Source organism: Natator depressus, chromosome 1 (genome assembly GCF_965152275.1).
Source record: "Natator depressus isolate rNatDep1 chromosome 1, rNatDep2.hap1, whole genome shotgun sequence".
Classification (NCBI taxonomy): domain Eukaryota; kingdom Metazoa; phylum Chordata; order Testudines; family Cheloniidae; genus Natator; species Natator depressus.
Window position 1 is genome coordinate 158,974,689 of NC_134234.1, and position 22,863 is coordinate 158,997,551.

The window sequence follows — 22,863 nt, forward strand, 5'->3', positions numbered from 1 at the left end:
CCTCTCCCAATTCTTAGACCTGTGGCACTGAGTGTCCCTTTATTAATTATTATGAGAGACGGAGCTGGTAGCTACCCCTGTATTTAGGTTGTCTAGTGCCTTGCATTGTAAAAAGAGTCCAGTGACCTTTTTTTTGAGATGCTGTAACTTTACCTTTGTTTGCAGCAGGCCTTTGGAACTGGGCAGGGATAAAGCCCTTGAGCTAGAGAAATTCCATTCAGGGTTAGCTGAGCTATGAATGATTAAAATTGCTATTTCCCGGCTCTGACTTGTGTTCCTCAGGAAAATGGTGGCAGCTTGCCAACATAATAACAATGTGAATATTCTAAAGTGTCAGGCCCACACTGCCACCAACGCCGCACACGCTGCACTGGGAAAGCCTGGTAGCTGCCAAAGCCAGTATAATGGTGGGTGGGGTGGAGTGGGGGTGGAAAGAGAGGCAGACTGGGCCCTCATCAGCCCTTGCACATGGTTTCAGCATCCTAGCCTCCCTCTGTGGATATCAAATGGGGCAGCAGTTCCTCCAACTCCCAGACGGTGAGGAGAGAGAAAGAGGTGGCTGAGCTTCCCCACCAATCACACCTTGGACCCAGAACATGCACCAGCAACAGATTTCCTCTGAGGTAAGAGCCTTCTCCTGCTGTTAACTGATGCAGTTAGCCTCGTATCTCAAGTGCAGTAGTCTGTACTGCAGTGCTGAAGGTTCAGAGTTCACACCCTGTTAATGATGCATGATGATAGATATCTATCTTTTCCCTTCTTATAAAAACCTAGAAAATTACTTGCAAAAAGTTATGTTAAGGTTGCAAAGTTAAGCACTTGAAAATTAGGAAATGCCTGTTGTACAGTTGCCTGTGAATATTTATTCAGACCCTTTGTACATATGTGCTATGATACAGTCTTTAATTACATGAGCTACTACTATTTTTCCCACAGGATGACTGCCTCATTCAGTGCACAAAGTGGTAGAATTAAGGGTCCACAGGTAAATATAAATCTGACATTTCCCAACTTTTGCATGCTTGACTTTGCAACTCAAATGCCTTTCCCTTAATGTAGCTTTTTCTGCGTAATTTATTATACACAGTGCCCACGGCATGCAAGACCCTTTACAGAGAATTGTCAATACAAGATCCCTGTCTTAAAGCACTTACACTGCATGTAATGTCTTTTACTGTACCCCAGTGCTATGGCTCACATTTAGAACAATGATAGGGAAGAGTATAACATCCCAGAAGTTCAGTGGTTTATCTGTAGTTTTTGGATCTATAAATTTGGGCAGGAAATCTAATGATAATAATTTACTTTCTTGTGGTATTTCCAACTCTTACACTGTTTTTGGAGAGAGTCAAGTAGGGAAGAGACAGAAGAAAACAAAAATTTCAGGCAGAAAATGATTCAGACTTGCAAAAAAGTTTTAGTCAAGGTTCAGTTCAACATGTGTCTGCATGCATCCCAAAGGGGGAATAAAAGTCATAATGAACATTTGAATTTTAGCTTTTCCCTATCACAGATATGTCAGAAAAATGTTTTACTGTCTCTCTGAAATAAAAATAAAGATACACATTTCATTGCACAATTTCTTCTAGGTAAATATATATAGGAATTAGCAAAAGTTGTGTTACAATTTATGAGCATAAACAAGTGCAGAAACACATCTTGACCAAAATGCATCTCTAAGTTCTATTTCCTAACAAATAAAAAAAATTCTTAAATCTTTAATTACGTGCATTAATTAGAAGTTTCAGGGTCACTGGGTGGGTTAAGCAATGGAAGAAAGAGGCTACTTCCACCTAAAGAGGATAGATGTGCTTGAGCCATGAAGTTCAGACCTGAAATTATATTTGAATCTGGATTCAAAACTCTCCCAAAGTTTGGGGGAATTTAGATCTAAGATTTTGGCCCAGCTCATTACAGAAATAGGAGCAACTATGCACTGCTCGGATCCTGATCAAAATGTCCTGCAGAGGTATTTGAATCAACAAGTTTGAGTGAGGTCCACATCTAATTATTATTGAAGAATTTGGGGAGAAGAAAAAACAAATGTATGGTGCATCTCAAAAGCTTGGAGCAGCGGAAGGCATTGTTTCCAAGGGACAAGATGTTCTTTTGGAAATGCTGGAGCTATTTTTGGTGAGCTGGTACACTGAAACCATTGACTTAGCCCGTACATATCGCCTAAGACACCCACCTAAGTAGGCAGAGACCGGTTGGTCAGGCTAACCTCACAGTATGGTTCACTCTCCTGAAAGTTGCTTGTGCTGAAGAGGACAGTTCTTGGGATACTACTGAGCACCTTAGAGGAAAAATCCTAGCTATGTATAGCCAATACAACCAAAACTATTCCTTTCAGCATAACAACTTTTCACACACACAAAGAACTAAGCTCAAAATGCATTTTTATCAATCACTCTAATTAAATGAGATCTGATTATTTAATATGTAAAATCTACATAAAAAGCCAATTTCCATTCCCATTTAAAAAATGGTAAGAAAATACACACTGCACTCTATAAATGATATTTTAATTAAAAAAACAAAAACAAAGATGCTAACTTGAAACTTCTTTTTAGATTCCTGGGCTAATTAGAAAAGTCTACAAACCCAGATCCCTACTGACATTCTATTCTGCAAATACTCATGTATTGCTTTCCAAACTATAAAGCTTGATTACAAAAGATCAGTAGAAATTTGTCAGAACTGCTTTTTCCACTACAAAAGTCAGTTACCCTTTTTAAAAAACCCCATTGACAACTGTGTACTCTCTCCTTAGTATATTTTCTTTCATTATTTTTAAATAACCTTGTATTGTTTGCATACTTTTCCTGAGATTAGAGATTCTATTTGTAACTATATCTAATTTTGAATCAAACTGGCAAATCTGTTTCTTAATGACTGAACTGTTGATAAAGTTAGATGAAGAGGTAGCGGGGATATATGTTTCAACTGAATACACTGTTTCTAGGGCAGTTGTGAGCAATGTGACCATGAAAGGAAATGAGGCCCCACTTCTGCTCCATTGAAATCAGTGGTAAAGCTGCCATGGAATTCAATAGTACAGGATCAGGTATTGAACAAGACAACATCCTCTTCAGTGTCACTCCCTCCCATTTAGGTATCATCATGGTCGTCACTGCTCTCCACTTCTGTGTCTTCATCTTGCTTTTGTCATCTCTTTGAAGATGTCACAGAAGTCCACACCAGGGGGATTGTACCATGGTATAGTTACACTTTGTGTATGTAGACAAGCCCTCCTTCGCCTGTCTCTTAGGGTGAATGGGGATGGGAGACTCAGGTGTTGGTTGACAGTTGACAGTTGACAATGACATGCCTATAAGAGTACATAATTAGAATGGGCTTCTTTTCCACTTGAAGAGCTTCACACACTGAAAGATTTCGGTGGGATTTTCAAAAGCATCCACCACTGGCTTAACTGCTCCTATTGAAGTAGATTGTAAATTTTCCATTGACCTTAGTAGGAGGAGAGTTACCAACCAATGCCTTTGAAAATTCCTTCCTTTTTATCAAGTAATTTTATTTTACCAAGTGAGTATTGCTGAGATGGTTCTTATCAGTGCATGGTAAGGAATTTGTTTGTTTTTCCACCTGATTGGTCATGTTATCAGAGCAGCAACAGAAGTGATATCTTGTTAGTTACGTGAAAACTTCCATTGTAAACCCAGTTTAAAAACTGGATTTAGGACAAGCTTTTCAAAATGGACATTGAAAGTTAGGTTTCTACATCCTGAAGTTTTGGTCCCAAATGACAGAAATATTCATATATTTCAGCTCATGATGTCAGGAATCTCAAAAGATTTCGCAGGATGGCTGTAATCTCATGATGACAGCAGTTCCTATGAATTTGTGGCTTCAGTTTAATTAAATAAGTTAAATTAAACCCTTCTAGTTTTGATTGTGACCCAGAACCAAGACTGAAGGGCTAGATTTACATGCAGGAATTCAAATACAAACAGCCTTCAAGCCCCAAATTGGAAATTTTAAAAGGCTCAGATTCAAGAAAGTATTTTTTTTCGGCCTGATATGTTCATGCAACTTCAAAGCAGCCAAAATTCACCTCACTTGCCTGAAACTCAAACATGTCCTTTTCCCATCTCAAGACTCTTCTAGTTAGTGGCTGACTGGTCCATCTGCTGTATTTTGAGGTGGGAGGACAAAGTGAGCTTTCGCTGATTACACACGCAATATTGCTTCAGGGGAACAGATTGCCCACCTGCTTGTAACATACTAACCTACACAGATGCTTCATGTACACCCCTTCTTTCCTTCCTCTTAGATCAGGAACAGAAGGATCCAAATGATTCATCCAGGTCTCTCAGGCTGTGTCTATACTACACAAATGCTTTGCGCAATGGGGCTGAAAATGAAAAACCTCTATTGAGGTTTCTTCCCCACGAGGTCATGATATCTACCTCTCAATCAAGGAAATCGCTTCAGATTGATGATCCTAAACACTGAGAAATACCTTTATCACTTTTGCAATCCAAGGATGTTCAAAGGAGCCCTGCTTTGGAAAATTAGTGCAAACAATGGATTAATTTAATTAGAAAATGGTTTCCATGGACCAGCAATATGGGACCTGACCCAACATCCACTGAAACCAGTGGAAATTCTCCCATTGAATTCAATAGAGTTGTGTCAGGCCCATGGGGATTTGAGCATCAAACCATGGAATTAGTACAATCAGTTTCAAATGCCCAGAGATTAGATTGATTCTCTGTAAATAGAACTAAAAAAACCCAAACCAAACCAGTGCCTCATTGCATTCCAAATGTGTATTCCTGGAAAACAGCATCTTGAATAAACATTTGAGAATTCTTCATCATCTGACTGTAATCAAAGGAAATGAAATCTGTGTTTTTGCAAATATGTTACTAAGAAAGGCTTCAGAACTGAGCCTTGAGAAAACTACTGAGGTTGATAGTGCCTATGAAATTTTATTAAAAGTCCAAGAAGTGATGGTAATAAAGAGAAGACTACACATATCCTGCACCTCAAATCCGGTACAATGATTATCTATCTCAGAGAGATCTTTTTATTTCTACCATGGAAAAAGTTAAGAAATGCCCTTGGAAGGTCACAGAATACATTTATTTACAGATGTAGCTAAAATTACTCAAGCTTAAGAAATAATCTATAGAAAAGAGAACTATTCTCCTTTATCCTGCTAAATTCAGGGTTGAGAAGGGCTAAAAAAATTCTTCCTTCTAATTAAGTTGGTCCAATAAAAGACAGTACCTTGCCCACCTTGTCTCTCTAATATCCTGGGACCCACAGGGCTAAAAAAACACTGCAAACACTGAGAGACAGTGCTTTTCTTCACAAGAAGATGTGATAGTAGTTCCTGGCCACACCTATTATCACTATAGTTGCAAAATAGTTTCCATTATAACCCTCTGTTTTCACATGCTCAAACATTGCAAAACGTTGACCTTTGGGGCTTCATTTTTCCATAGTTGCTCTCTATCCTGAAGGTGAATTCTTTTAGAAAGTTTGAACAAAATCCTTTCAGAGACAGAGGCTATTGTTTTCAGGCAGTCGCTGGGACAATTTGCCTGAGGAAGATTGTACAGTAAGTTTCAGAGTAGCAGCCATGTTAGTCTGTATCCGCAAAAAGAACAGGAGTATTTGTGGCACCTTAGAGACTAACAAATGTATTAGAGCATAAGCTTTCGTGGGCTACAGCCCACTTCATCGGATGCATAGAATGGAACATATAGTAAGAAGATATATATATACACACACACATACAGATAAGTTGGAAGTTGCCATACAAACTGTTTCAGAGTAGCAGTCGTGTTAGTCTGTATCCGCAAAAAGAAAAGGAGTACTTGTGGCACCTTAGAGACTAACAAATTTATTTGAGCATAAGCTTTCATGAGGCTAATTAGTTAAGATGAGCTATTATCAGCAGGAGAAAAAAACTTTTGTAGTGATAATCAAGATGGCCCATTTAGACAGTTGACAAGAAGATGTGAGGATACTTAACTTAGGGAAATAGATTCAATATGTGTAATGACCCAGCCACTCCCAGTCTCTATTCAAACCCAAGTTAATGGTATCTAGTTTGCATATTAATTCAAGCTCAGCAGTTTCTCGCTGGAGTCTGTTTTTGAAGCTTTTCTGTTGCAAAATTGCCACCCTTAAATCTTTTACTGAGTGGCCAGAGAGGTTCTTGTCAACTGTCTAAATGGGCCATCTTGATTATCCACTTCCTGGACACTACAGTGCTAATTAGCAATGGTCACATAAACACCACCCTATACCGGAAACCTACTGACAGCTATTCCTACCTACATGCCTCCAGCTTTCATCCAGACCACACCACACGATCCATTGTCTACAGCCAAGCTCTGCGATACAACCGCATTTGCTCCAACCCCTCAGACAGAGACAAACACCTACAAGATCTCTATCAAGCATTCTTACAACTACAATACCCACCTGCTGAAGTGAAGAAACAGATTGATAGAGCCAGAAGAGTACCCAAAAGTCACCTACTACAGGACAGGCCCAACAAAGAAAGTAACAGAACGCCACTAGCCGTCACCTTCAGCCCCCAACTAAAACCTCTCCAACGCATCATCAAGGATCTACAACCTATCCTGAAGGACGACCCATCACTCTCACAGATCTTGGGAGATAGGCCAGTCTTTGCTTACAAACAGCCCCCCAACCTGAAGCAAATACTCACCAGCAACCACACACCACACAACAAAAACACTAACCCAGGAACCTATCTTTGCAACAAAGCCCATTGCCAACTGTGTCCACATATCTATTCAGGGGACACCATCATAGGGCCTAATCATACCGCCCACACTATCAGAGGCTCGTTCACCTGCACATCTACCAATGTGATATATGCCATCATGTGCCAGCAATGCCCCTCTGCCATGTACATTGGTCAAACCGGACAGTCTCTATGTAAAAGAATAAATGGACACAAATCAGATATCAAGAATTACAACATTCAAAAACCAGTTGGTGAACACTTCAATCTCTTTGGTCACTCGATTACAGACCTAAAAGTCACAATATTACAACCAAAAAACTTCAAAAACAGACTCCAACGAGATACTGCTGAATTGGAATTAATTTGCAAACTGGACACCATTAAATTAGACTTGAATAAAGACTGGGAGTGGATGTGTTATTACACAAAGTAAAACTATTTCCCCATGTTTATTTTCCCTCCTACTGTTCCTCACATGTTCTTGACAACCTCTGGAAATGGCCCATCTTGATTACCACTACAAAAAGTTTTTTTTTCTCTCCTGCTGGTAATAGCTCACCTTAACTGATCACGCTCGTTACAGTGTGTATGTTAACACCCATTGTTTCATGTTCTCTGTGTATATAAAATCGTCCTACTGTATTTTCCACTGCATGTATCCTATGAAGTGAGCTGTAGCCCACGAAAGCTTATGCTCAAATAAATCTGTTAGTCTCTAAGGTGCCACAAGTATTCCTGTTCTTTTTGTGGATACAGACTAACATGGCTGCTACTCTGAAATTAGTCTCTAAGTGCCACAAGTACTCCTGTTCTTTGTACAGTGTTTTGTTTCTCTGAGGTAAAGTCAAACCTGCCATAAACCATCTGCAGCTGAAAATTACAGGCATGAAAAATAATCAGGGACTTCAGAATTTTAAGGTCTGCAAGGAATTTTTTAAGTTTTCAGGTGCTTAGGGGTAGAAAGGGGGAATAATTAACTGGAAAAGTTATTTTAAGGATGATTGTCCCTTTTTCCCCTCCCCCACCCAATATGCGTCTCCTTTAATGCAGACTATATAGAGAATTCATATTAGCAGAGTATATTCCTCTCAAACTCTTGGTCTGATGGTGCTGATCGCTGATATTTGAAACATGCTGAAAGGTATGAGTAAAGCAGGGGGAAAGGATTTTCTCTGTTTAAGGTGATGGCAACCAGGGGGAATCAGCCAGGTTAGTGGGTGTCTACAGAAAACAAGGATCAGTTTTTCAAACTTGATGCCTAAAAAGGAAAAATATGTCACAAACTTTCTCTATGCAGCTTAGCAAGGAGTAAGGCAGTGCCTTTCTCCTCTGTATGGTCTTTGTGCATTGCTGGGGAGAACAGGCTCCACGGGGTCATTCCTCTATCCCCCTGACACTTACACACAGACAAGAAGGGACTGGACAGACGTGAGCAGAGAATGGATGAAGTTTTGGCTCCCACCCCAGCAACACCTAAGTTGGCACAGAGTAGGAAGCAATCTGCTACTGTTATAAGCCAGTAGCAGATTAGTTCCTCTCTGGAGCAAGAGGGAACTGGTGAAGGAACTGTGAGTCTCAAAGCTCCTGGGACAGGGGAGCTACAGGTAGTCTTTTACACAGGAGGAGACAAAGTCATTGTGTGAAATTCTTACCCTGTTCAAGTCAATGGGAGTTTTGTCATTGACTTCAGTGGGGCCAGGATTTCACCCTTAGTTAGGCACCTGCATCCAGTAGATGCCTAAGTAAGTGACCTGATTTTCAGACATGCTGTGCTCACAGCCTATACTGATGTCAATGGGAACTGCGGGTGCTTTGCACCTCAGAGAAATCAGGCCACTTATTTAGGACTCTAAATAAAAATTTCAGTGCCTAACTTCAGATACCCAAGTTTGCAAATGTTGGCCTTATAGAATATGTATCAATGTTCATAATCCAGTGCTGTAGCAATCATGGATTAAAGAATGAGTAAGGAACCAGAAGAGCAGCAACACCCAAAGCAAAAGTAAGATACAGCATTAAACTACAACGCTCCAGGGACTCTGCAGCCTCATGTGCCCACGCTCCTGAACGTGTCATCAACATAAGACATGTTGGAAAGACACTGTACAGACAGGAAAAACAAATCTCCCTAGAGGCAACAGCAAAAACTAGAGCTGTCCAAAGATTTCTCGGTTTGCAAATACATTTGTTTCGTTAGGACTAATTTGTGATGATTCATCTCACGCATATTGCATGTTATTCAATGCCAAGTTGCAGCAGATGAAAGTTGGCATTAGTTCATTACCATTTGGCTAATGCCGCATCTCCAATGTAAAGTTGGTTGGGAACTTTTGACCAATCTCATTTTTGTCAAAAAATGCCATTTTTGTCTCAACCAAAACTTATCACAAAACAGGGGCATGTTCAACAAATTTCCTTACTCAAAAAAAGGCCATGAAAAAAATGTAAAATTATTAAAATGTTTCATTTTGGCAATGTCAAAACAAAAAATTCTGGTTTTCAGTTTCAAAATGACATTGTTTCAAAACATCAGCTAATTAGAGTGAAAAAATGAAAAAAAGATCAAAAGAAAAATAAAATGTTTCCATTAACTCAAAACAAACAAGGTTTTGGTTTGTCAGTTTACAAATATTTTTGAGATTTCAAATTTGCCTCTTGATTTGAGAAAGGAAAAAATTTGGAATTCTTGCAGAAACTCCCAGGACTGGAAAACGATTTCTCACCCAGCTCTGCTCCAACGGCAGAGTACCTGCAGGGATTTCTACTTCCTCTTAGATTTTAATGCACCTGACATTCTGAGGTAAAACTAAATGATCTACTTTGATCACGATCAAGTTATGCCACCCTGGCCCCAGCACTGCCATCACCCAAAGCCCAACTACAGCCCCTTGAAAAAGCTGCCTCAAGGAGTAATGGTCTCAAGTTGCTGTGGGGGAGGTCTAGGTTGGATATTAGGAAAAACTTTTTCACGAGGAGGGTGGTGAAGCACTGGAATGGGTTACCTAGGGAGGTGGTGGAATCTCCTTCCTTTGAGGTTTTTAAGGTCAGGCTTGACAAAGCCCTGGCTGGGATAATTTAGTTGGGGATTGGTCCTGCTTTGAGCAGGGGGTTGGACTAGATGACCTCCTGAGGTCCCTTCCAACCCTGATATTCTATGATTCTATGATTCCTGCCTGTTGCTTCACTGGCTTTTTCTGCTCTGGCACTGCTACTGCTGACCATCTTCATTTTCTCTTTGCAGTTGGTATGAAACAAATATTTATCTTGGTCTAACAAACAGGGAATGTGGGCCTGCAAAATATACTTATAAGACACTTAGGATATGTCTACACTGCAGTCAGAAGGTGAAACTGCAGCTCATGATATCTGAGCAAGATCAAAGACAGCTTGAGTAATAATCTCAGCAAAGCTGAGGCAGCATGGGTTGGCTGCTCATGTATGTCTCGAGGGTCCTGGGTGAGCAAGTGTAAGCAGGGGAATAGTCCCGCTCTTGTGCGGAACTTTCCTGGCTTCTGCACTACCCCGGTGAAGTGGGCTAGCGAAAGGATCTGAGTCCTCACTCCCACTTCCTTTACCCAGTGGCCTCCCTGCCCTTGAGGACTCCCCTTCCACTCTCCTGTCTGGCAGAGTCCTCGTAACCCCAACAAGGCTGGGCCCAGGATTCCTAAGGGGCTCGACCCCCAACCCTGCTGTGGTCACCTAGGACAGGGGCTAGGGTGTCCCCACTCCGGGGTACTCTCTCTGCACTGGGCACTTCTCTGACCCACTGACCATTACATACAAGTTAAAGCAAAGGCACGTTATTTAATCAACAATTAATTTTAAAAAGAATAAGGAAAAATGGGAAAGGTTAAAGGAAACACATCACCCCGCTCTGTGGCAGGGAACATCACAAACAGCGTCTCTGGAATGTCAGGGCTGGTCACAGTCTGTTCCTTGTAAGTCCCAGGCCTTCATCTCAGGCCCTGGCTGTGCTGCAGGGATGCTGTGGGTCGGACACTTGCTCTGGTGGTGGCCACATGCTCTCAGACTCTAGGTGGTAGGACCCTTCTTCCCAGTGTCGCCCCCGCCCTGTCAGGGTTACGATCCAAGCCTGGCCTGCAGAGCCTCTTGGCTGAGGCGTCTCCCTGTGCTGGGCCTGCTGCCCAGGGTCCCCCTCGCTCTCCCCAGCTGCTCACCACACCCAGCTCTGGACTGCTCCAGCCCCAGCTCCATCGCTCTGTCTCTGCACTGCTGTTGCTCTGCCTCCAGCCCCCTGGGCTGCTTTTCTGGCCCCTCTGGCTCTGGCTGCTACAGCTCTGCTCCCAGGACAGGTCTGCTCTGCAGGCTGCTTCTGTGACTCTGCTCCCAGCACTGACCTGCTTCCGGGGCTGCTTTTCTGGCCCCTCTGGCTCTGGTTGCTGCAGCTCTGCTCCCAGGGCAAGTCTGCTCTCTCTGGGCTGTGCCTCTGGCTTTGGGGCTGCAGCTCTGCTCCCAGGACAGGGTCTGCGCTCTCTGGGCTGCTTTTCTGGTTCTTCTGGATCTGGCCCAGCTCTGCTCCCCAGCTTAACTTGGGCCCCTGCTTTCTCCTTAGCTCGACCCCACTCTGTCTGACCCAGGCAAATCCAGCTCATACGGAGGACGGGACCTCCCTGGCCTCCTGACTCCCTGGTTAGCCTGCTCGCCCTGTCATTCAGGCTGACCAGGAGCATTGGCCTCTCCCCATTGTTCCTGGGGGCTGTCAGTCTCAGGGTCCTGATTCCCCATCGACCCTTCCCCCTTTTAGTACTGGGAGCTGGCCAACCAAAACACCCCCACTGAATGTTAGTAAGGGGGCAACAGTTCCCTTACACAAGGCTAGCTTGTGCTACCTGGATCAAAGCTAGTGCATGTATGTCTACACATGCAGCAATCACACCTCCTGACTGCAGTGCACACATATCCTTTCAGCTAGAACTATTGGCTGGACAAAGAAAGGAAAGTAGCTTAGGTCTAAGTTTACACGAGTCTGGTCCCTGAACAGAAAATCAGAGCTACACGATAAAAAATACATTATTACAAATGCAAAAAATTATATTGTGTCCATTCCTCCCTGGCTAATTGATGATACCAAGACAGTGATTGTATGTGTGAGAGGTTATTTTAAAAGCTGCAATATATGCAGTTGCTTTACTCCTGGGAAAAGGTATGCAAAGCTCAGTGAACCAATTTCTCTTTGGGTGTAATTTGCCTATTTGCAGAAGGCAAGCACCAGTCAAATCCCACTTACAGTCTAGTTATGTGCCATGGTGCCAGCCCTCTGCACAAGGATGAATTTTACCCTTTATGAACATACAACCACAGCCGGCAATACGGTGGCCCCTTCGAATATATGAAGTTCAGGTCGTTCCGCCAGAGTTCCAGAGAACCTGCTACATAATTTACACCCGGGGATCTTCTGCAATCAACCTGAAATGAACCCCTTAAACTTAACAGCTAGAAATCCACATTACTCCAGGCAGAGCAAGGCATTGCACTTCTAATTCTGGCAAGAAGTTTGCAGTCTCAAAAACGATTCACAAGGTACCTTGCTGTCTCTGGTTTTGGGTTCACTCTCTAAGGCAGTTTGCATGGCCTTTCATTTGCCCTGTGAACAAAACATTTCACACAGCTCTAGCCAAGCAGAGACCAGCTGAGTGTTAGGAAGCTGGTAAGGACTGCAGGGCTATTGCACTCTCTACCAGCAGTTTCTGAAGCCAAAAAACAAAGTAATAAAGTAATCAAGATAATCAAGTATGATACTATATATATGCAGACTAAGAGTGAATCATTAAGCCTTCAGAGGGTGCCTGGACACACCTACAGGCTCGCTATTTCCTAAGCACAAGTTTAATTGCCCTGTTAAACAATGTTAGAATACCAATTTACATTTGTTATAAATATTTTTGGATGTTTCTCTACAGTTTCAAATATGTTTGTTTCAATTACAACCTCAGAATACGAAGTGCACAGTGCTCACTTTATATTATTATTTGTATTAGAAATATTTGCACTGTAAAAAGATAAACAAAAGAAGTATTTTTCAGTTCACCTCAGGCAAGTACTGTAGTGCACTCTCTGTTGTGAAAGTGCAACTTGCAAATGTAGACTTTTTTTTTTACCTAACTGCACTCAAACACAAACCAATGTAAAACTTTAGCGCCTTCACATCCACTCAGTCCTACTTCTTGTTCAGCCAATCGCTCAGACAAACAAATTTGTTTACATTTACAGGAGATAATGCTGCCCGCTTCTTATTTACAATGTTTCCTGAAAGTGAGAACAGGAGTTTGCATGGCACTGGCATAGTACAAAGTGAGTACTGTACACTTTGGATTCTGTATTGTAATTGAAATTAGTATATTTGAAAACGTAGAAAAACATCCAAAAATATTTATAATAAATTAAAATTGGTATTCTATTATTGTTTAATAGTGCAATTAAAATTGCAATTAATTGTGACTATTTTTTAATCTTGTGATTAATTGCAATTTTAAAAAATTGTTTGACAGCCCCTATATAGGTATAGATATAGACATACAACAAACCCTTTAAGAAGCATCAGTACAATTTGCTTTTTCACACAGTGCTACAAAAACCATAGCAGCTTGTGAAGATTCCAGAGGAGCATCTACAAAATAGCTGGTAAATAATATTTATTTTCTAAATTGATGTCCAAGCCAAGCACAATATGGGGTATTTATCAGCTTGGACCCATTACAATCTTTTAGATAAATATCCTGGTTTTTAAAAAACCTAAAATGTGTATCTAATCCTGTTGTGTCACCTCTCATTTCCTTCAAAGAGAGGGGGAGAAAGCTAAATTAAATCTGAAGCTCTTTTGAATTAACTGCCAATTCATCATTAAGAGGCCTTGTTGTGCCAAAATAATACTGCATATATTGTCTCTCACTTGCCTAAGACCCCTGCAATGCCTAAATACAAGGCGGTGCATAATAATAGTAGTATCACTTTACATTGATATAGTGCTTCTCATCTCAAAGGACCCTAAAGCACTTTGCACACTGAGCTACTAACTATGGACTAGATTGTACCCTTTAGGGACCAGCTCACACCATGTGTGGTACAGAGTGCTAGTAAGTGGGGGGAGGGGCAGAGCCTGAGCCCACTTGTGCCATCCCACTTTAGGGTTGCCAGGAGTTCGGTTTTCGACTGGAAAGTACGGTCAAAAAGGGAACTGGCAGTGTCCAGTCAGATCTACTCACTGGACACTAAAAGTCCACTTACCACAGATAGGGGGCCAAGGAGGGAGTGGTAGCCTGGTGCCCAGCCCTGAAGCAGCGGCTCCCACGGCAGGACGCATGCACCGGCTTGGGCTGTGGGCAGCTCCTTTGAGGAGCATGGTTTGCAGGCCTGCAGCGGAGGACAGAGCGTGGGGGCCCATGATGAGTGAGGTAAGTGGTCCCAGTGGGCATGGAACGTTCCCCAGGAGGGAAGGAACGCGAGCTGCCCCACCAGCCAGCGCTTCCCCTGGCCATGCTCTCATGCAGCTCCAGGGTGGGGAGGGCTTGAGTGCGTGGGAAGGGGGCTGCTGGGCAAGCAGTGAAGAGGGAGGCGGCGGGGGGGGGGGGAGCTGCCAAGCAGGAAGGCCACATCTTAGTGCACCAGCAGGGCTGCCTGACTGCTCCCGTACGGCCACAGCACTCCTCTGACGTGCACTGCTAGGTGACCTGCTGGAGCTGGGGTTTTCAAGTCCCCTGGAGCTGCTCACGCTGGAGTCGAGGGGGCAGAGCAGAGAGCGACAGCGAGGTGAGGGGGGTGGAGAAGAGGAGTGAGTGTGGGGGCAGGGCCTTGAGGGAAGAGGTGAGGTTGGGGCAGGGACGGGGGTCTGGGAGAAGAGACGGGACAGGGGCAAGGGAGTCCAGTTTTCAGACATTAGAAAGTTGGCCACCCTGTCCCACATGCTTCCAGTTAATTTGCCATTTCTAAAGTGTAGCCCACTGAGGCGAAAAACCACAGGAAGTGCTCAGCAACACTGCACTGCAGTTCCAAAACACAAACCGAAGAATGCTCAGAGCCTTATTCTCATGTACACTAAGGTCTCTTCGCATCTCTCTGGCAGCACAAAGGGAGCTTACTCTAACTGAGGCTGCAGGGGAGGGATGGAGAAGAAGAATTTATGTTTGCACAGGGTGGTTAAGTAAGCTGCTGTGCAGCCAGGACGTCAAGGTTAATGCATCCTTATTCTGATGAAGAAATATTGTGGCACCTTTAATTACCACAGGTTAAGTGGTCAAGACCTTACGACACTATTCCCCTAAAATCTATCAATTCCAACCCCCACACATTCTTCTTGCCATCCTCAATATCCAGGGCTCTTCTTTTCAGCAGCACCTCTGCAGATATTCAGGCTGAGCAGCTTGCTCTTGATTCTGCTGGGTTAATGACTGAGACTCCCATCCTCCCTCCCTCAGTTCTCCTGCCAATTTCTCCCACTCCTCCTCCTCTGCTCAGCCATTCCCCCAACTTCCTCTCTCTCTCTCTCTCTCTCTCTCTCTCACTGGACAAGGTGGAGGTGCTGAGCACAGTGAGCTGGATGGCTGGCAGGGGAAGAAGGGATGGAATCTCTACTGTTGGTCATGCCTACCCTGTAAGACAGCCAAAAAACAGCAGAACCCAGGGGAGAGGCCTAGGAACTGGACCTGAGGCCAGAAAGCTCCAGCCAAACTCAAGTGTTTGACAGGTCTATTCCTCCTATCCAACATGATAACCCATAATTCTTAATTGTCAATGCCAGTGATGTGCTGTGGGCCTACAGGTTCCTCTTGTTAAAATGCCCTGCACTCTTCTTCCCTAATCTGCTGAGCCGCAACAAGAGAGGGAAGAGGACAAAGAAACCAGCTGGCGTGGAAGAAGCAGGCTATATTTTTTCCAAATGTGCAACAAGGACTAGTAGAGCTTGATGTACATAGTAGATTGAGCTAGTATATCTGCTCCTGACCGCTTCAGGTAAAATGCCTGCAGCCACTGTCACTATGCCTCCTCTCCATGCCCTCTTTTAGTTTAATTGTTGCCCTAGGAACCTTCGTTCAGACTTTGACTTTGACTTCATTTATCCCAGTTGCTGCATGAGGGGGAAAAAAGCAGCAATTCACTCAAAACACATGCTACCTCTGCACTAACTAGATAAATCAGCTACACAAATAAAGGATTGTTATGTACCATTTTGATTCTCTGGTAATGTTGTAGTGTTTTCACCCTTAATATACTGATATTTAAATCCCAAGTATGGCATAACATTTTAGATTATGGGAAATGTCCCACTGGTATTTGTTATGAACACAGTAGTTAGTTACTGTTAATTTATCATTAAAAATTAGGGAGAAATCAGCATTCAGTTTATTAGAGTGGAACATACAGAACATTCCAGATTTTTCTTCAATTTACATTTCTTCAATCGACTTTATAGCTTGTATTATATATATATATATATATGAGAGAGAGAGAAAGAGAGCTGTTCCACCTAGTGTGCTGGAACAAGTTGACTCCAGCACCTACTTCTCAGATTGCATTGGCTCTACAATAAATATCTTGGTGTATATTCTATCTTAGCAGTAGAACAAAGAAAAACACTTTATCACTTAGATATGCTTGCTTGCTTTCCTTTGTTTTAATGCAATGTCCCGAGCTGATCTTACAATATATTAGATAACACTGATTTTTTGGGGGGTGGAAACATTTAATCAGTGTTTACAGTTCTAAGGAAATAAAAGAATGTACTGAGCACTATAACCTTGAAATCTCACATGAAAAATATTGGTGCATTTCAGAAGTTGAATTAAATGGAGACAAAAGTATTCTGTTGAATGTAATTTCTTCTATTCCTGTTAATTCACAATTTCATTTAGGATTGATGAGTAGTAGAGTATTTCAGAAGCAGACAGATTTGGAATTTAGTAAAGCTTTAGGTTTTTTCCCTTAAGTAGAATTTAGTAGAATGTGTTTATGAATGCATATACAGTACGTACGCCAAGGTGTGATGAAGTTTATCTATGATACACAATGAAAATTAAAAAGATAGCAATGATATTTTGAATATACAGTCACCTTCAAGAGTGAGTAAGGAAAATGGAGAGGTTGCAGAGGAACACAAGGAGAACTAAAGGTTAAAATAAGCACAAAAGATACCATTATGTACTCAGACCATAGTCATATACACTCCCATCATTCTCTATCTCCCTTGAGACTTGTGATTTCTCCCTTGGAAACATGCAATCAATTAACTTGGTTTCAAATAGTCCTTTCTACAGCCAGTCCAGAAAAGAGAGGAGTCCACTACTCCAAGCACTTGCTTTATGGTGCCAGCAGAGTCTCAGAGTGCTAGGGTCTTGGCCACACCTCAAGACGCCAGTCAACAAACACTTAGGGAAAATGACCATCCCTGGCATATTAGTTAGATCACCAGCATAGTTCTCAGAACACTAAGTCACCATTCTACCTGCTTCCTGTGCAATGCAAAATTAACTGTTGGGCAACAGGTAAGCAGAGAAGAGTCTCCCAAACTCTCTTCTTCCTAGTGCAAGACAAGGCAGAACTTACCCCATATAATTTTCCTTTACAGATGATTTCAAAAGGGGATCTTCATGTTTGAAGCACTCTTCCTTACTTGACCATTTTTAGTCATCTGTTTTTCTATTTACAGCCAAAATGCTGATGCAACACTTGCTATTGACTTCAGTGGGTTTGGATGAGGTCCTTACATCACTCTCCTGCACACTCTGTGATATATCACAGGGTATAAAGCAACAGAAGAGAATATAAAGCCTTAACCTTTGGCTGGATTTGTGATTTCTGTAGCTACTTGTTCCCACCGTGAACAGATCACGAGCCCTCAGGGACATATACAAAACTTGAACATGTCTACAAATGGACAGGTCATCGTCATAGAATCATAGAATCTCAGGGTTGGAAGGGACCTCAGGAGGTCATCTAGTCCAACCCCCTGCTCAAAGCAGGACCAATCCCCAACGAAATCATCCCAGCCAGGGCTTTGTCAAGCCTGACCTTAAAAATATCTAAGGAAGGAGATTCCACCACCTCCCTAGGTAATGCATGCCAGTGTTTCACAACCCTCGTAGTGAAAAAGTTTTTCCTAATATCCAACCTAGACCTCCCCCACTGCAACTTGAGACCATTACTCCTTGTTCTGTCATCAGCTACCACTGAGAACATAAGTATAACTTCTTGATGGGATTTATACCTGGTCACTAAAGTCACAATCTCATATTCATGAAGTGTAAGAGAGGCTGTAGCAATGCACAGGAATCTGTTCCAGACTTGGTTTCCTACTAACCAGGACTAAGATTGGGTGTTGAGATTGCCAGAGCCCTAGACACCAACTGATGCTAAGTAGGAACTGGTTGTGGAGCCACTGGAAGACTCCAGCACACTGGAGATTGTTGCTGAACCCCAGTGAATTATCTGTACTGTGTCCATTTCAAAAACACGTTTTGTTAGAGTAGTTGTTATTGATCATGGATATTAGACCTAAAACCAGCTTTCCAGTGGCTCTGCCCTGTGTGTGGCGCATGAAAGTTTGTTGATTAATTTCAAATGTTTCCTCCTCAGCACTGAGCGTTATAATTGTATATAGCAGCAAAAGCGTGCCAACATCTCTATGCTGTTGGTGTGGATTAGGTGTCTTAGACATTTTTATAAAGTGATTCGGGGGAATTTTCTCCGTCAAGGTTTTATTCTTGAGGGTTTAAGAGTGTATTTGTTATAAGAAGAGAGGGGAATAAAACAATCATATATAACTAGAAATAAGAGAGAGAAACATCCCCAGCCAAGGTTACCATGCCAGATGTTCAATACAAGTGTGCAGAGTTCCCACAGTTTCCAGCACATCTTTCTATTATGTCTCACAAGTAGCTGTTCTTATAAAGTTCCCTGTATCCCATGCCCAAGGATATGTCTCACACTGTGATGAAAGACCTGTGGCATAGCTGTGACTGGCCCAGGTCAGCTGACTTGGGCTCACGGGGCTGGGGGGGGGTTTATAAAACTGAAGTGTAGACATTTGGGCTCGGGGTGGAACCTGAGACCACATGACGGGGGAGGGTCTCAGAACCCAGGCTCCAGCCTGAGCCTGAACATCTACACCACTCTTTTTAATCCCACTGCCCAGGCCTTGATCAGCTGAGACTCTGTGCCACACAGGGCTTTTATAGCTGTTAAGAAAACCTAAGAATCCAAATGGAACTTACTGCCTCATCCCTATCTCATCACTTCCTCCTGACCATCTGTGTGAGGTCTTAACAAGGAGCTAGCTCCCTTCTTGCTGGGCACTTCTGACAAAGTATGCAGACCAGCTCCCTACCCAAAGGGGCTCACAATGCAAATCACAAGAGTGAAGCAGCACATCACTCTCTATTTTCATTACAACATGCTCCATTTTTCACATGGATATGTTAAGCTGTGAACTTGATGACCTATTCCACTTATTTGTCCACTGAGGCCTTTATTTACTAGCATCCTCCTTGTAGTGGCTGAAAAACTGGCTTCAGCTAAAACTGAAATTAATAAGACTGCTGCTATAGAATGAATGCAAGTTAACAAAGTAATTGTACTGGCTATTGTAACTTAACCCCCAGCATGACACAGTTAGCTCTGAAAGTCACAAATCAGAAGTTTTAAGTAATCTACTGAAGTTCTCCAGTACTTTTATTGATAAAGATGTGTTAATTCTGTATGTAACAAAAATACTGTATTAAATGTTATTTGGGAGGGGTTGTGCCAACAATAAAAAATAAGGGTGAAAAGTAAATGTAGCTATAATGTATCTTGGTTCTATTCCAGTTGATGGCTAATCTCCCATTGACATCAGTGGATCCAGGATTTCACCCTTGTTCTTCAAACACACTTGAGTTCAGAGAACAATCCTCTACCTGGAACTACAGAAAGGAAACAACAGATATTAGCACCTTCACTGAAGAATATTTAATATTTAACTTAATATTTAATATTTTAACTTTAATATTCACCTTCATCCTCTTTAATATTTAACCTGTCATTATGGCTACTTTTACTTATTAACAATGTCCTAGCTGTTTTTTAACTGCTCTTGATGTGCATAATTCTGACAATGCATGTCAAGGCAAGTTGTTAAATGATCAGTGTGAACTTTTAGCTCAGTTAGTTGTACTAACCCCTCAGTCAAGTGGTTAAAAGTCTAGAGAATAACTGAGGGTCTAGCCAATGTGTAATATAGTCATAGGGACAAATCCCGCTCACCAGAACAGTCCCATTAAAGCCAATGGGAGTACTCACATGAGACAAGCAACTAGAAATCTGCCCATTCTTATGGTGGCTGATGCAGTGGCCATGGAGGCCACTGGTAAGGCTCCCATTGACTGCAATGGTTGCTGGATCAGGCCCTTAGTTTGCAGTGTGTGAGGATTATGCTTGGGAGGTAGGAAAAAAGAAAGTGGTTGCTGTATTAAATTGTGATGTGCTTTTTTATTTAATTCATCACATTTCAAACAGTACATCTTGTAATCTTTTGCAAGAGGAAAGACCTAAAAATAATAGAGCCCTGGAAACACCTTTCAAGTATTACAGTAAACAAAGTGTAAATGTAATTATTGCTCCAAGAAAAAAAAACTGTCAGTTTTGATCAGATTTTTTCAGATTTTTTCAGCTGCAACATGAAGATCAAGGATCAGAAAATTCAAGCCAAACATCTGAGCTAACTGATGAACTTTTAACAAAAATGCCATTTTTTCACTGTACAGCTGCCACAGCAAAGCAGATGCTAGAAAGCCTCACTCCAGAACTCTCTGCTTTCAGTCCAAAATAAAAGCTGTGTGGTGTTCCAAGTTAAACTCACAAAAGAGAGAGAAATATGCTGTGTTTTTGCTGTAATATGAATTTTCCATTGAAGATGTGGTTGAATTAGCAGTTCATTTTTAAAACTATTACTTTAATTTACTCTTTGTGGTCAGTGTTTTCTTCTATAAAAGCCATGCCTCAGTCCTAGCTCTTTTGAGACACCTCACAATAAAACACATACAAGGGCAGAGAACTGTCTAATTATATGTCTGTAATATGCCTCACACACTTTTGGGTGCAGTAAAACAAATAACAGAAAACGTGGTGGAATGTGCTGCTGAATGGAGCTGGGTATGGCCATCTTGTTTCTGGACATGGGCAGCAAGCAATACACAGGTGTTGGGAGTAATTCCTTAGTTAAAGTTGAGTCTAGACACCCATTATAAGCCCTATATTTTCAAGCCCCCCCCTTCATTACTTTAGGCAAAAGTTGATTTGTTTCCACATGGGGACACTTAAAAATAAAGCACAACGCGTTTTTTTTATCCCCCCGAACATTTGGAATGAACTTGATTAAAGGTGGGGTTTTTGTTGGGTTTTTTTTTGCTGTTTCATCACAAACTGCCTGTGTTTTAAATTCTTCTCTAGTGTTATGCTTTTGGTGGGGCCTCGAGGATATGCTCGTCAATGGTAGGTTTTCAGAACCTCAAATGTTATAGTCTAATATGACTATTTAGGGCAGTTTTAAATCGTGGGGCATTTTTTCCAAGGAAAGGAGTATTTTTGACTCTTGATCCTTATGGACAGAAGCCACATCGAACAGGAAGGCATCATGGTATACAAACTAGTTTCACTGTCCCAGGAAGTGTCTCACCTGTTTGCTAGAATTGTCTACAATTCTGGAGAAAAAGAGATGGAATCCCAAGAGGTTGGTGGGGAGAAAGTGGAAAATGGAGAGAGAGGAACCTGGAGGGGTGTGAGAGAAGGTGGAGACCAGAGCGGGAAGCATGGGGTGTGGAATGTAAAGGGTGGGCTAGAAAGGAGAACCTATGTTTGTTGTGGCTGAGATGCCAGTTAGGCTTGCTGAGTGGCTGAACTGCCAGGAAAGGCCCCTTGTGTTGAAAGAAGGAGGAGGGGCTCTGAGGAGTGAAGAACCATTTCCCCTCTCCTCATCATGATACTCCCCTGCCTCAGGCAGGAAATGTTGGACAACAAAGCACTTCTACACCACCTATCCTGCTATATCCTGATGCTCTCTGGCACCCATGCAGCAGGTCTCTGCCCTTCTCACTCTCCCTGCCAGGGCCCTGGTAACATGATATTAAAAAACAAAACAAAAACAAGGAAGTTTCCAGACAAAAAACAAAACAAACTACCCCGCCGCCCCCACCTTAGATAATGCAGGAGTTAAGGTTGAGAGCAGGTGTCAGAAAGCCTTCGAAGAATATGACCACACATTCTGGAATGCTTTACAAAGGTCATTATACAGAGTCTGATGTCACTGGTGGGATGAACGTCTTTGTAACGGGTGGATAAGGTTGTCTCGGATTTTGGTTTCTTTGCTCAGGGCACCACTACTGGGGTAAAGTTAAGGTTGTCTGGATGCCTTAAAAGGGCATTTTCATACTCTCACAGGTTTGGGATCCTTTGAACTTTGATTCTGGTTTAATGGGTTTCTAATGCTCTTTGATAATTGCAACATTCCTAACTTTTTTTTCTTCTCCTCAAAGTTAGTGATATGTACTCTCAGCAAGCGTGCATGTGTGTACAGCATCTCTTTCCTAATTCTCTACTTATGCCATGTCAAAACTCATTTTTCCGAGCATAGCAGCTGACAGACTTTCATAATAACTTATTACAGATTTAGACTGCATTTTTCCTCCAGAAGGATTCCAAAGTGTTTCACCACCCACTAAAATAACACCATGTGCAGGATGAAACACACTGACTTTTTAACCTTATAGTGCAACACTACACAACAGGTTAATCCAAGAAGTGAAAAATATTATCCAGTTGAAACAATGCCTTTCAGGGCAGGCACCTGTCTGTTTGGCATTGACCTATACCTGTCCAATGCTACATATACTTGTGGCACTATTGAAATATTGTGCCATATGCCTTTCAAAATTCTCAATCCTTCCTCCACACTAGTAGATTTTAATTTTTACTCCCATTGCATCTTAATCCGTAGCTGACTTAATTCCCCCAAATTTACTTTTCTGAAACTGAATGTCCTTGTGCTTCTCCATTCTATGATTCCCATTCCTTACTATGTTGAATTCAAGTAGTTTGAGGTCATTGATTCCAAGATCACCTCTTAG